We start from the raw sequence: 15,966 nt of genomic DNA, 5'->3' as shown, positions 1-15,966 counted from the left end.
ATGTTTCCTTTTTCCCTCAAACCAAGTGAAACTAAAACAAATGCAGGTAAACACACATTATCTACTTGATAATGAAATCAACAACTTAAGAAAGGACTGAAAAGTAAACAGAGAAGGAAATGCCTAAGAGGTCTTGGGTGAACACTGAATTGATTTTAATATTTAAACCTTTGCAATACATAAATAATAATATAAATAACAAGACCAAGAGGTGTCTTCGTCTTTCAGAATAGAGAACAAAATTGATGCCATCTACAATTGAGATGTAGATTGTAAAGCTATGATTTGAACACCTTAAGGTTTTTAACAATCTCTTTAGAGGTGTCTCAGGAAATAATATGTCCAGTACTGAATACAGCATTTATTTGCAGTTTAACAATCCATTGCAACATTTCAGCTTCATTTGTTCTTTTCCTACTTCAATACTTATTTTCAAAAAAGCATGTACCAGCCAGCGCCGCAGCTCACTAGGCTAATCCTCCGCCTTGCGGCACTGGCACCCCAGGTTCTAGTCCCGGTCGGGGCGCCGGATTCTGTCCCAGTTGCCCCTCTTCCAGTCCAGCTCTCTGCTATGGCCAGGGAGTGCAGTGGGGGATGGCCCAAGTACTTGGGCCCTGTACCCCATGGGAGACCAGGATAAGTACCTGGCTCCTGCCATCGGATCAGCACGGTGCACCGGCCGCAGCGCGCCAGCCATGGCAGCCATTGGAGGGTGAACCAACAGCAAAGGAAGACCTTTCTCTCTGTCTCTCTCGCTCCCTGTCCACTCTGCCTGTCAAAAAAAAAAAAAATAAAAAAAAAAAAAAAAAAAAAAAAAGCATGTATCGTATGTTAATAACGGTAAATGGTCCGGTGTTGTTGTGTAGTGGGCTAAGCCTCCACCTGAGGTGCTGAAATCCCATATGGGTGCTAGTTCAAGTTCTAGTTGCTCCTCTTCTGATCCAGCTCTCTGCTATGGCCTAGGAAAGCAGTTGAAGATGGCCCAAGTGCTTGGGTCCTGACACCAGCATGGGAGACCTGGAGGAAGCTCCTGGCTTCAGATCAGCTCACCTCCGCCCCTTGTGGCCAACTGGGGAGTGAACCAGCAGATGGACGATATCTCTCTGTTTCTCCTATGTCTGTAACTCTACCTCTCAAATAAAACCTCAAAAAAACAAAAATAAATAATGGTAGAAAGGAATTTGTCATGAGATTTACAACCTCTTTTTACTTTTCTGCATGACTTAAACTCATTATAATGAACAAGTGTGAGGCTGGCACTGTGGCTCAGCAGGTGAATGCCCTGGCCTGAAGCGCCGGCATCCCATATGGGCACTGGTTCGAGACTTGGCTGCTCCACTTCTGATCCAGCTCTCTGCTTCCGATCCAGCTCTCTGCTACGACCTGGGAAAGCAGCGGAAGATGACCAAAGCCCTTGGGCCCCTGCACCCACGTGGGAGACCCAGAAGAAGCTCCTGGCTCCTGGCTTCAGATCGGCACAGCTACAGCCATTGTGGCCAAATGGGGAGTGAACCAACAGATAGAAGACCCCTTTCTACTTCTCCTCTCTGTGAAACTCTGACTTTCAAATAAATAAAAAAACATACCAGGGGATTCCAATTCAATCCCATCAAGGTGGCATGTGCCAATGCCATCTCACTATTCCAAGTGATCAATTTCAGTTCACAATTGATCATAATGAAAGGACTAAGAGTCAAAGGGAGCACATAAACAAGTCTAGTATCTGCTAACACTAACCGATAGAATAAATAAAGGGGAGAGTGATCCAACATGGGAAGTGAGATACTCAGCAGACTCATAGAATGGCGGATGTCCTAAATAGCACTCTGGCCTCAGAATCAGCCCTAAAGGCACTCGGATCTGGCTGAAAAGCCCATGAGAGTATTTCAGGCATGGAAAGCCAAGGCACTCTGGCAAAAAGATCTCTGTGAGTGAGATCCCAGTGGAAAGAACAGGTCTTCAAAGAGGGAGGTGCCTTTCTCTGAAGGGAGGAGAGAACCTCCACTTTGACTATGACCTTGTCTAAACAAGATAAGAGTCGGAGAACTCAAGGGGCTTCCATAGCCTTGGAAACTCATGACTGGTGCATAGGGAGATTATTGATGCCATAAACAGGAGTGTCAATTTGTAAAGTCAACAACAGGAGTCACTGTGCACTTACTCCTCATGTAGGATCTCTGTCCTTAATGTGCTGTACACTGAGGCTTAATGCTATAACGAGTACTCAAACAGTATATTTCACTTTGTGTTTCTATGGGGGTGCAAACGATTGAAATCTTTACTTAATGTACACTAAACTGATCTTCTGTAAAAAAAAAAAAAGAAAGAAATTATCAATTCCCAACTTGACTCTCACTGGGATTAAACATGACAATAGGTCTGATCTGATTTCATCATGATTTAAAAAAAAAATCATCTATTATTTTTCACTTTATGTTTCTGTGTGGGAACAAACTGTTGAAATCCTTACTTAAGGTATACTAAGCTGATCTTCTGTATATTAAGATAATCGAAAATGAATCTTGATGTGAATGGAAGGGGAGAGGGAGTGGGAAAGGGGAGGGTTGTGGGTGGGAGGGACGGTATGGGGGGGAAAGCCATTGTAACCCATGAGTCGTACTTTGGAAATTTATATTCATTAAATAAAAGATAAAAAAAAAACATATACCATGCATAAAAGTATAAAAAAAATTTTAAAAATGAACAAGTGTTATATTTACCAAATTAATATTTTTTCTTTTAAAAATGAACAAAGATAAAAACAAGGAGACATTTAAGGTTTATTTATTTGAAAGATTTATTTTATTTATTTGAAAGAGTGACAAAGACAGGTAGAGACAGAGAGAGAGAGAGGTCTTCCATCTGTTGGTTCACTCCCCAAATGGCTGCAATGGCTGGAGCTGAGCAGATCAAAGCCAGGAGCCAGGAGCTTCTTCTGGATCTCTCATGTGGATAGAAGGGGCCCAGACACTTGGGTCATCTTCTGTTGCTTTTCCCAGACACATTAGCAGGGAGCTGGATCAGAAGTGGACTAGTGGGGAATTGAATTGGCATCCATATAGAATGCCAAAGCTGTAGGCTGGGGCTTTAACCCACTGCACCACAGTGCTGGCCCCCACATTTAAGTTTTTTGACAAACTGATTTTGGACTCAATAAATGTGTTATAATTTAATCACTTTTCAGGCTTAAGATTTTCTCTGCACTTGGATAGATCTCATCTCTAAATTCCAGATAAGTACTTCCATTTGAAAATCCTTCAATTCTGCAAACAGAATTTTGCATGCTGAATAAATCCTAGCACTTAAATTACTGAATTGGCTGCTAAATCAACAGCATAGATGGGATCCAGGGCTGAAGTCAGAGGAAATGACAGATTCGAGCTCAGAATCATTACATTATAAGATAGCAAAATGACTGCTTTTACTTTTAGAACACCATCTTTTGTTGTGCTCTGTGTATACCTGTACCTATTTTATTTGAATTGCTCCCTATTTCTTTAGGGGGATGGGTTCCAGTTCTCATAAATGCTTTCCTCATACACTTAGGTGTGATGCCTTCAGGTGAAAATCAATACTTACAGAACATGAACTATACAACCACATATGCTTTCAGAGAGATACATTCGTACAAGCTACTGAATAGCAATTCCCTCTTCAATCTCCTTAGAATTTTTGGTATATTACATGAATTCCCTAAGGTCAAAGAGCCTGGCACATTTTTATTTGTATTTTGTCTTTGTGAATAAGGAGATGTCTTTATAGATATTTGTTTACCATGTGAATTTGTTTCCTTGCTATGTACATATGACAGAATAATGCTCCCTCGGCAGATATATGTCCTCCAGAACTTATAAATACCTAGGGTCCCTCAAAATGATCATGAAAAATAGGATTAAAAGATATTTAGGTACAAAAAATTTTGAAGTTCATGCATATAAGGACATCTTAAAAATTTAATGGAAAATGTATATTATAAAAAACTATGCCTCAGCCAGCACTGCGGCTCACTAGGCTAATCCTCTGCCTGTGGCACTGGCACACCGGGTTCTAGTCCCGGTTGGGGCACTGGATTCTGTCCCGCTTGCTCCTCTTCCAGTCCAGCTCTCTGCTGTGGCCTGGGAGTGCAGTGGAGGATGGCCCAAGTGCTTGGGCCCTGCACCCACATGGGAGACCAGGAGGAAGCACCTGGCTCCTTGCTTTGGATCGGCGCAGCACGCTGGCCGTAGCAGCCATTTGGGGGGTGAACCAATGGAAGGATGGAAGGAAGACATTTCTTTCTCTCTCTCTCTCTCTCTCTCTCTCTCATACTGTCTAACTCTGGCTGTCAAAAAAAAAAAAAAAAAAAAAACAACTATGCCTGAATTCCAAATACTTCTCTTTGAATTCCAGTTAACATAAAATTTTCAAGTACCCTTCTCTTCTATGGCAAAAGAGATTTAAAGTGTCAGCTGAAATTAATGTTACTAATCAGATAACCTTGTGATAAGATTATCTTGGATTATCTGGCTGGATTCAATGTAATCATAAAGATCCTTATTAGTGGAAGTAAAAGGCATGAGAGTCAGTGTGAGAAATACCCAACTCCTCACTTCTGGCTTTCAAGATACAAGGAGGCCAGGAGCCAAGGAATGTGCCTGGCTTTCTGGAAACTGAAAAATCAAGAAAATGGTTTCCTCCTGGGACAAATATGACCCACTTCAGATTTCTGATCTTTTTGGTTTTAAGATTTATTTATTTGAAAATCAAAGTTACACAGAGAGAGGAGAGGCAGAGAGAGAAAGAGGTCTTCCATCTGATAGTTCACTCCCCAGTTGGCCGCAACAGCCAGAGCTGTGCCGATCCAAAGCCAGGAGCCAGAATCAGGAGCCAGGAGCTTCTTCCAGGTCTCCCACGTGGGTGCAGGGGCCCAAGGACTTGGGCCATCTTCTACTGCTTTCCCTGGCCATAGCAGAGAGCTGGATAGGAAGTGGAGCAGCCAGGTCTCGAACCGGTGCCCAAATGGGATGCCGGCGCTTCAGGCCAGGGCATTCACCCGCTGAGCCACAGCGCCAGCCCCAAGATTTCTGATCTTTTTGTATTGTGTTTTTTAAGCCATTGAATTTATGATCATTTGTTATAGCAGCAATGGAAATTAATCCAGTAAGTATTAGATGAAAACATGACACAACTTTTCTCCCTGGACCATGTCTCTGAATGTTCATTCACAATGGGTAGGCATGAGGCAAACATTTGCTCCCTGTCAGCAATTTACTACTTTTTCTGGTAGGTTTGGCTTATAGAATCCATAGAATTTCAAAAATGGAAGACACTGTCCTCTGGATACCTTTAATGCTGCTCCATATTCCTAGGACCAGGTATGATGACTATGTGTTGGTCATTTACTTCACCTGTCATTCATTTTTAAGGCTTGGAAGGTGGATGAGACAGCTGCCACAAGAAAGCCTTACAGAGAGACTGGCTGTCTAAACATAGAGACAAACAGAAAAGTTCCTGATCCAAACATAGACATCGCCACTGATGTCTCTTCATCTCGGGTGGGAGAGTGGAAAGGAATAAGGGAGTGGAGTAGACATGACAAAAACACAGTTATCAAGTAAATCGTGTAGCAAAATATTACCAGTTACCCAGGCAGGTAGATGACTTTACTATGAGAGCAGTTTAAAGGCAAGTATTGAGCTCTAGAACATGTAATGAATATGATTTATGCATAGCCACACCAGTCAGTTCCTGGTTTGAGCTCTGATACCTGTTAGCAAAGAATACAATAACACAGGAGACTAGCTACTAGCAAATTATGGTCAAATTAGGATAACCTTTAGACTGAATCAATAAAGATTCATGTATTCCCTTTACCCAAGGATAGGTATCATCTAAATGTGGGGTTGAAGCTAAATGCCCCCATCACGGAATGGTATCTAGTTACTCAAACCGTACCCAAGGTCATCATTACATACTCAGCACTGTCAAACCTGATACTTCTGAATCCCGTTCTATTGAAGGTTTTGTTAGATTTCACTGAAAGTAAATTTAACTAGATAAACCACCCGAGGCAGTGTAATAGTACAGCAGTACCCCTTGACCTTCACTATTGCTGCTGTTTTCAATCCCTGCACACCTGGGAATTGGATAACATACATTCATCCTAACAGTTTACTACGTCCATCACTAGAGGGAATCCATATCCTCACTCTGGAAAATCACTAATTCAGCTTAAAATTGACCTCACTGGAGACAGCACAGCAGGTTAAGCTGCTGCCTGTGACACCAACACTCCAAGAGCACTGGTTCAAGTTTCAGTTGCTCCGCTTCCACAATCCAGCTCCCTCCCAATGTGCCTGGGAAAGCAGCAGAAGTTGGAGCAAGAGCTCAGGATCCTGCCACTCATGTGGGAGACCTGCATGGAGTTCTAGGCTCTTGGTTTGCTTTGACCTGGTCCAGCCCGAACTATTGGGGCCACTTAGGGAGTGAATCAACAGTTGGGTGATCTCTCCCTCTCTGTCTCTCCTCCCTCAGTCTCTCTGCCTCTAAATGCCTGAAATAAATCACTGTTTTTAATTGACCTAAAAGTCAGAAAATGAAGATCTGAGTACTGGTTCTGCAAGTAGTTTGACATAAACTTTCTGCAATAATTCATGGTTCACCTACAGCAGAATCAGTTATTAGGCTCCTTTTAAAAAGAATATTCTTCTACACAACAAAACAACTCAGCAACTGTTGTTCAGGATCTCAGGTGAGTATTTGGCATTCTAACAGTCACAAACATTGTACTGTAAGTGACATTAGCCAAGTTATTGGACTTTTTTTTTTTAGCCTGAAAGGTGTTTATAGTCCTGGTCCTTCTCATTCCTGCTGTGAGGCAGAGTGGGAAGACAGGGACTCGGTAACCAAAAGGTCACCAACTTCACTACTAACTGTGTAGCACTGAGTGATTTTTTCAACCCCTAATACTTGCAATTTCTTCATCAGTAAAATAGGACTAGTCCTGTTATCTACTCTGTGGGGTGTTTTAAGAATTAGCAATGGTGGGGCCTGCATTGTGGCACAGCGGGTTAACACCCTGGCCTGAAGCACCAGCAACCCATTTGGGCACCAATTCGAGATCTGGCTGCTCCACTTCCTATCCAGATCCCTGCTATGGCCTGGGAAAGCAGTAGAAGATGGCCCAAGTCCTTGGGCCCCTGCACCCACGTGGGAGACCCAGAAGAAGCTCCTGGTTCCTGGTTCCTGGCTCTAGTTTGGCACAGCTCCAGCCATTGCGGCCAATTGGGGAGTGAGCTATTGGATGGAAGACTCTCTCTCTCTCTCTGCCTCTCCTTCTAACTCTTTCAAATAAATAAATAAATAAAATCTTTATAAAAAAAAAAAAAAAGACTTAGCAATGGCATATATAGAGTGCCTGCTGACCCTTAAAACAGCACACATAGGGCCAGCACCGTGGCTCAATAGGCTAATCCTCCGCCTGTGGCACCGGCACACCGGGTTCTAGACCCAGTTGGGGCACCGGATTCTGTCCTGGTTGCTCCTCTTCCAGTCCAGCTCTATGCTGTGGCATGGGAGTGCAGAGGAGGATGGCCCAGGTCCTTGGGCCCTGCACCCGCATGGGAAACCAGGAGAAGCACCTGGCCCCTGGCTTCGGATCAGCGCAGTGTGCCGGCCACAGCGGCCACTGGGGGGTGAACCAATAGAAAAGGAAGACCTTTCTCTCTGTCTCTCACTGTCCACTCTGCCTGTCAAAAAAAAAAAATAATAAAACAGCACACATAACATTTTCATAATAGCAAATGTTATCATCTCACAAATAACATGATGTCTGATCCTCACTAAAATGTTACTAGATTCTTGTAATTTTAACTCGATAGCTACCCATTCTATATTTTATGGTAGAGTGTATCATTTCACATACTGCTGCATAACAAAGCATACCAAAACTCACTGGTTAAAATAACAAGCATTGACTATTGCTCTTGGGCCTTGGGCCTGGGAGTCAGCAGAGCAGTTCTACTCTTGGCTGTGGATCCTGCAGGTGAAATCTGCTGACCATGGCTGTGCTTCATCATATATTTAGGAACTGGCTGGCTGGAAGCTGGTCTGGATAGCCTCAGTGGGACAAGTGGACTCTCCTCCCTGCGCTCTCCTATTTTACCAGGTTACTCTAGGACTGCTGACATGATAGTGCCAGGATACCAAGGGAGAGGAGGAATAAAGGGCCTCTTGAGGCCAAGATTCGGTGTTGGCACCTTGTCACTACTTCTACATCCTATTGGTCAAAGTACTTTACAAATCCAAGCCAGATTCTAAGGGTGTGGATAGAGACTCATTCTCCTGATATGAGTAACTGCAAATTCAACCTACAAAGGACATATTCCTTTGCACAAACCTACAGCTGGGTTTAGAATTCAGGCCATCCTCGGCTGCTTTCCCCGGTGCATTAGCAGGGAGCTGGATCGTTAAGTGCAGCAGCAGGAACACCAACCAGCATCCATATGGGATGCAGGCATCACAGACAGCAGCTTTACCTGCTATGCCACAATGCTGGTCCCTGGGTTTAGAAATCTTAACTAATGCGTCAAATCTCCTGAAAGGCTTAATAAAACAGATTGCTGAGAGTGCCTGAATTTCTGATTCAGGAAGTCTGGGATGAAGCCTTAAAACTTTTTTTTTTTTTTTTTGACAGGCAGAGTGGACAGTGGGAGAGAAACAGAGAGAAAGGTCTTCCTTTGCTGTTGGTTCACCCTCCAATAGCCGCCACGGCTGGTGTGCTGCGGCCAGTGCACTGCGCTGATCCGATGGCAGGAGCCAGGTACTTATCCTGTTCTCCTATGAGGTGCAGGGCCCAAGCACTTGGGCCATCTCCCACTGCACTCCCTGGCCACAGCAGAGAGCTGGCCTGGAAGAGGGGCAACCGGGACAGAATCCAGCGCCCCAACCAGGACTAGAACCTGGTGTACCGGCGCCGCAAGGCAGAGGATTAGCCTAGTGAGCCGCGGCGCCGGCCAAAACTTTCATTTCTAATAATTGGTGATGATGACTTTAGATCACACTATGAGAACCACTGATCTACCATACAGTCTTCTACCTTTATATAAAAAAAAGAAGATTTAATATATGTATATATACATACTTTTGTTTCTGAGTAAATATTATTTTCAAGATAGCATAAAATACATATCATAACCTGTTTCTCTATCAAAATATGAAATCTTAAAAAATCTAAATTTTTGGAGGACATTAGATTTCTTTTTCCTGCCTCACTCCCAAAAAAAATCCTTTTTGAGGTTCCACCCTTATACACATAATAAACTCCAATCAAATAAAAATTTCTGGAAGATTCTATTTCATCTCTCATTTTGCTTACCCCTTCTACAGTCGATCTCCCTCCTTCCTGCCAGAGACAGGAATGTCTTGATGAATCAAATGAAAAAAATGTATTTTGTTAAAATTAGCTGAAAACAGAAAACTGAATAATAAAGCACATTCATATTCCACTTACTCAGTATATAGATGCAGTAAAAGATAGAAAAATTTAGAAACTTGTACCCAAACAATGATTTTCGTTTAATCACCTTGGCTTGATAGATCATGAATACATATGATCTAAACCAATAATCATCTCTCTTCCAATTTCATCTTAGTTCTCTATGCAGTAGAATAGAGATATTTTGTAAACAACATGCTAATTGTGTTTTCTTGATTCGTAGAAAATGCATCTGGTTTTCCATTCTTCATTAACAAAGGCAAGTAAAGGAATAACAAAGTTCTTATCTATTTTTTAAGGACATTTCTCTAGAAAGACAGACATTACTTATACCATAAAAATGACACTTGGGTAGGTAAAGAATGTTACCTATAATCACACACCAGAACCAGAACTGGTTTGTTCTGAACCAATTTCTTTTTTCTAGTACCCCAAACAAGGTGATAAATATCCAATATCAGTTCATGTTAACTATCCATGATTAACTCATAATTAGCTAAATTATTTTAATGTTGCAATTTTTACTAGCAATGCCTATAAACACTTAAGATTCTTTGCATTTTAAGTATTTCAAAGTCCTCACTATCTGCCTAACATGGTATTATCACAAGTAGTGCTTGTTGATCACTTACTGCATGTACAGCATTATACACAAATCCCATATTTATTGTCTTATTTGATATTCATGACAACTCTCTAAGATAGGTACTATTTTTATCCTTATTTTACAGATTAGAAAACAGTTTTAACTAATTAAATAACTATTCAAGTCACACAGCTAGTAAGTAGTAAAGATGGTATTCAAATGAAATTGTTTGATTCAAAATCTTACTATCTTACTGATGCCAATATTTAGTCTTGATACTTGTACTCTATTTAAAAGATTTATTTATTTATTTGTAAGGCAGAGTTACACAGAGATCCTCCACCCAGAGGCTCACACCCAAACTGTTGCAATGCCAGGGCTGGGTCAAGAAAAAATAGGGAACCTAGAACTGCATTCGAGTCTCTCATGTCAGTGGCAGGGGCTCAAGCACTTAGACCATCTTCCAACTGCTTTCCCAGGTGTGTTCAGCAGGTGCTCATATAGGATTCCAGCATTGCAGGTGGTGGCTTAAACCAGTGTATCACACGCCAGCCCAGATACTTATATTTTTTAAAACTCAATGATGGTAAAATGATAGTACTATAAAAATATCTGATTCAATTGAACACTGAGCCTGTCTCAATAGGAAATTTATGACAGGATGGAAAGGGAAAGGTGAAAAGACAACATCTGGTTTACTCAAAGAAACAGAGAAATAGCAACTAAAAGTAGCTGCTAGGCTGACATGTTTAACTAACACATATGACCATGTATGAGTCTCCAAAGCAGTGTCCTTGGAAGACACATGCTTATTTAAACAAGCTCATTATTTTGAGCTTGTTTTACATCTTATTATTATGCCTAACTGTTTCTCTAACAACAAAAACCTACCCTATATCATATCACTTACCTGATTTGACTGTGAACAAATTCTAAATTGAATCATAAATTCAATCTTTAAAGAACATATTTGTTAAGATTAACACTGTTGCCATTTCCTAAAACTGTGATCCAGTTTCTGAACACAATTCCTAAAGAGGACATTCAAATTCATTTGGAGCTATGGCAGCAAACTAGAATCATGAATTTAATAAGCTCTGATAGTCTTCCAAAATGAATGCTCTGGTTTGCATCCAAAGGTAAATACATCCCAGCAGGAAAACAACAGCAAAAAAGAATGTATTAATAAAAATGGAAGTGAATTTGAACTCTAACCTGTTTTAGGACAATTTATAGGACATCCTCAGGGGAGGGAAAAAAAAGGTCCTTACAAACCACATTCTAGTTCAATAATTTGAGTACTCAATCCACTTCCATGACGTTATGGATAGAATCTCTGAGAGATCTTTCAACTGAATCCTTCAGCTGATATTTAGGGTGATGTAAATAATTTAGGCAGATTTAATTTACAAGCAGGAATAAAGCAGATATATCAGGTAGGAAAATTTCCAGTTATATTTACCTATTTAACTATGGCAAAGTCAGGAGCAGTTTATTTTTTCATAAGTAAGGATACTTTGAGAAGTTTGTGGAGGGGCACAATTTTAGCCTTGTGGTTAGGGTGCTGGTTAAGATGCCTAAGAGTACCCGAGTTCGCTATCTGACTCTGGCTCCCAACTCCAGCTTCCTGCTAGTGCAGACCCTAGGAGACAGCAGTGGTAACTTAAGTGGTTGAGTTCCTGCCACATACGTTGGAGAACTGGATGGAGTTCCCATCTCCTGGCTGGGTTATTGTAGGCATTTGGGAAGCAAACCAGTGGATGAGAGCTGTCTCTACATCTCTCTCTGTGTCTACAAATCAAATAAACTTTTACAAATCCTGTGGAAAATGGAATTTATATTGGTACAAGAGTTTTGAAATCCATGCGGTTTTTCTTAAGTATTTTCCATGAATTTTTAAAATGGATTTCAAAATTTTTGGATCAAAACAAATGCATCTTTTAATTTCATTTTCCGTAAGTTTTTAAAGATTTATTTATTTATTTGAAAGGCAGGGTTACAGAGAGGCAGAGGTAGGTAGGTTAGGTAGGTGGGGGGAGGGAGAGAGTCTTCTATCCACTAGTTCATGCCTCAGATGGCTGCAACAGCCCAAGCTGCACAGAATGGAAGCCAGGAGCCAGGAGCTTCCTCTGGGTCTCCCACATGAGTGCAGGGGCCCAGGGATTTTGAAAAGTTTGTGGAGGGGCACAATTTTAGCCTTGTGGTTAGGGTGCTGGTTAAGATGCCTAAGAGTATCTGAGTTCGATATCTGACTCTGGCTCCCAACTCCAGCTTCCTGCTAGTGCCCATCTTCTACTGCTTTCCCAGGCCATAGCAGAGAGCTGGATCAGAAGTGGAATGGCTGGGACACGAACTGGCAACCATACGGGATGCCGGCTCTACAGGTGGTAGCTTTACCCACTACACCACAGTGCCAACCCCTTCATAAGCTTTTTTTTTTTTTTTTTTTTTTTTTTGACAGGCAGAGTGGACAGTGAGAGAGAGAGAGACAGAGAGAAAGGTCTTCCTTTGCCGTTGGTTCACCCTCCAATGGCCGCCGCGGCCAGCGCGCTGCGGCTGGCACACTGCGCTGATCCGATGGCAGGAGCCAGGTACTTATCCTGGTCTCCCATGGGGTGCAGGGCCCAAGCACTTGGGCCATCCTCCACTGCACTTCCTGGCCACAGCAGAGAGCTGGACTGGAAGAGAGGCAACCGGGACAGAATCCGGTGCCCCGACCGGGACTAGAACCCGGTGTGCTGGCGCCGCAAGGCGGAGGATTAGCCTAGTGAGCCGCGGCGCGGGCCCCCTCCATAAACTTTTAAAAGAATGTTTGTGCAACAAGAAGTCTGAAGGTAAGCAGTCCCCCACTAATTGAGCAGGACAAGTATGCCATCAGGAACCTAGGTTCTTCTCATCTTTCTTCAACACTTCTCAAAAATCGGCCTTCAACTCATATGTATTGCTTCATAGTGAGAAGATGGCTTCTCCATCTCCAGACATCAGATAAGATTTCAAGTAGGGAGAAGGCAGTAGGGCAAAAGCGGAAAAATTGTGACTGCTGTGTCTATTCTTCTTTCATTAGGAAAGCAAAAGTATTTCCACAAAATCCTTCAGCAAATATGTATTTAAGTTGCCAGGGCTGTTAAACAACCACTTTTAGTTGCAAATAAAACTGAGAAATCAAATATTCCATTTTCCAATCTGTAAATTAGAGTAAGATAAGGAAGCAGGAGGTTGAGAATTTGTATTGAGTAAGCCAAATTACACTATCTGACTCAAATGGATTGATATTTCAATAGGCAGTGTGCTTTCACATTTTGCATCTTTAAATCATCACATCTGTAGGATCTGGTCCTTGTTCTTTTAAATTTACTAAAGATAGAGTGTGATCTAGAGTGGTTAAGGAAATTGACCAAGTCATCTAGTTTATAACAATGGAATGGATTTTTATATAATCCCCCAAACCCTGCTAACACAGGTTTAAACATTGTAACAAGGGAAAGCCCTTTGGTGAAACAGCTACATCACTGCTTGGGATGCCCGCATCCCACATCCTAGTGACTGGTTTGAATCCTGACTCCACTTCCAATCCAGCTGCCTGCTAATGCACATCCTGGGAGACAGCAGATGATGGCTCAAGAACTTGGGTCCCTGGCACCCATGTGGGAGACCAGATGGAATGCCTGGCTCCTGGCTTCAGGCATTTGGGGAGTGAACCAGTAGATACTCTCTTCATTTCTCTTTCAAATAAAAGAAAAAGAAATTATTAACAGCCTGAAGATAAATGCTTTCCCAAACACTGAGTATTATACTTGCTCATTAAAGAGCATTCTGTAAAATCCTTACTGGATTTGTACACAATGATTGTGCTCTCACATGTAACAGAACTTGATGTGCAGTTTCTAAAAGGAGATAGCCAAGGTCACTTGAGATTAACCACTATATTCCATTAGTCACTGAAGCCCTCACGGGACACTCAACAGTCACCCACTGGTGGGAGATTTATAGGTAGTGAATTACTTCTTTAATACCTAGCTTATATATTTTCCAGACTTGGTTTGCTTTTATTGATTATAATGTAGCCCTTAATGTATGCCGAAGAAACTATTTTGCCTTCTACCTTTCCTTCCACAGATAGAGCAAAGCCTAAAATAAATCAAGCACAAAATTATATTAATATAGAAAATATTATTTTGTTCAGGTATTAAACAGCCTGTTTTCAAAGTAGTATTAACACTATTATATGGGTTATTGTAAAGCTGGGCTAGGAACTTTTGGTAGGATAAACATTTTTGCAGGATAGTTTTCTTTTTTTTAATCTGCCTACAGTTTTCCTTTGGGCTTGATGTATTTTCATCTCCTAAAAAAAACACTGATTTACATTTAAGTGTATAATTCTTGCCAATTCAGTACAACTGTGCTCCATACTAGGCTCAGGTTCTCATTAATGCTGAGTGAGTTGATACGTCTTAATAATCTCCAACTGTGTTAACTTCTCCCAGGTGCAATCTTGTGTTTCACAAGGTTAATATATTTAATGCATATACTTATTGGAGTTGGTTTTTTTATCACATCTTAAAATTTTTGCTTTTTAAAAGACCCAATTTCAAAATTCATTGTCTTTTAATCTATCTTTCAAAGTGTCAAGGAAAATACCTTTCTTCCGTTAGTTGGCATTCCCATTCTTTTCATTTTCCCTCCCTTTATAAACAAAGTTATAGGGTAGAAAAGCAGAAAGGTAGATCAGAGAAAAACAAACTTATTAAATTGGATGCTTTCCAGGATGGGTTCAAAATAGTTGAAAAGACAATTTCGGAAACAACAAACAAACTTGTCCAGTCAGGTAATGAGCTATTTGTTCAAAAATACCTTAGTAGCTTTCATTCAGAAGGTGTTCAGAATAGTGTTTAGTATCTTGCCCATCCAGGTACTGAGGAAATAGAGAGTTTTAACAATAACAAATCTTTTTGGCTTGTTATTATGCTTACAAATAATGGACTGCAAAATCCATTCACTATCTCTGATTCCAATTATTTTATACACTTAATGCAAACTATTAGTAAAACAATATAAAAGGGAAATGTACCAAAGTAGTTTTCAGATGCCTCTTAAGAGAACTATTTACATGAACAATTTACATATAATTCTACATTCTATGTAAATATATAGAATTCTAAAGAGAATTTGTATGCAAAAAGGTAAATCTCTAAGGATTTCATCAAGAAAAAAGGATTTCATCTACGCAAAATTGCTATTACTGTCAGTCAATAAATTAGGCAATTAATTTAGATCTCACTACTTCCAAATAGTCTTCCCTCCACCTAGCTCCATCCAACCCCATGCCTTTATATTTAATTCTAGGACATATATGAACAGAAACCTGCTACTACCTTCGAAGCATAGAACTGTGAAAAGTAATTGGTTAAAAACAGGGGTGTGGTGGACAGGCATCTGACCTAGAGGTTAAGAGGTTGGCTGCGACACCAACATACCCTTTCAGAGTGCCAGGGTTTGAGTCTTGGTTCTTCTCCTGATTCCTGCCTCCTGCCAATCCACACCCTGGGAGGTAGCAGGTAATGGCTCAAATAGTTGGATCCTTGCCTCCCACGTGAGAGACGCCATGGAGTTCCTGCCCCAGCTGTTGCAAGCATTTGGGGAGTGAACTGAGCTGTCTTTCTTCCTCTCCCTCCTCCTCTCATAAGCAACTTGATTTTCTAAAAAGGGGTGGGGAAGACTTTTTGTGGCCCTGAAGGTTGACAACCTGAAGGACCCCCAGGAGGTCAGTCCTCTGCCTAGGTCTCTCCTTCCCGTTAAAAGTGGTTTCTTAGGAGGAGCTATTAAGAGCCCCTGGATCTTTTACCTTCCCTGTGGATCAGTAGCTCTTTGGGGTGCAGCATACAGTCTTTAGTGCCTTCCCATGGCC

General features: G+C 41.4%; 1 long non-coding RNA gene across 1 annotated transcript in view; it reads right to left on the bottom strand.

Moving 5' to 3' along the window:
* LOC103346257 (uncharacterized) overlaps positions 1-15,966 on the bottom strand; it is a 72,314-nt gene extending 56,348 nt beyond the window's left edge. The window contains exon 1 of the long non-coding RNA XR_016213797.1: positions 15,536-15,966. This is a non-coding gene — a long non-coding RNA (uncharacterized LOC103346257). The remainder of the gene's footprint in view (positions 1-15,535) is intronic.

Source organism: Oryctolagus cuniculus, chromosome 1 (assembly GCF_051225735.1).
Source record: "Oryctolagus cuniculus isolate XC-2025 breed Fujian yellow rabbit chromosome 1, ASM5122573v1, whole genome shotgun sequence".
NCBI lineage: Eukaryota > Metazoa > Chordata > Mammalia > Lagomorpha > Leporidae > Oryctolagus > Oryctolagus cuniculus.
This window is presented reverse-complemented; position numbering and strand designations above follow the sequence as displayed.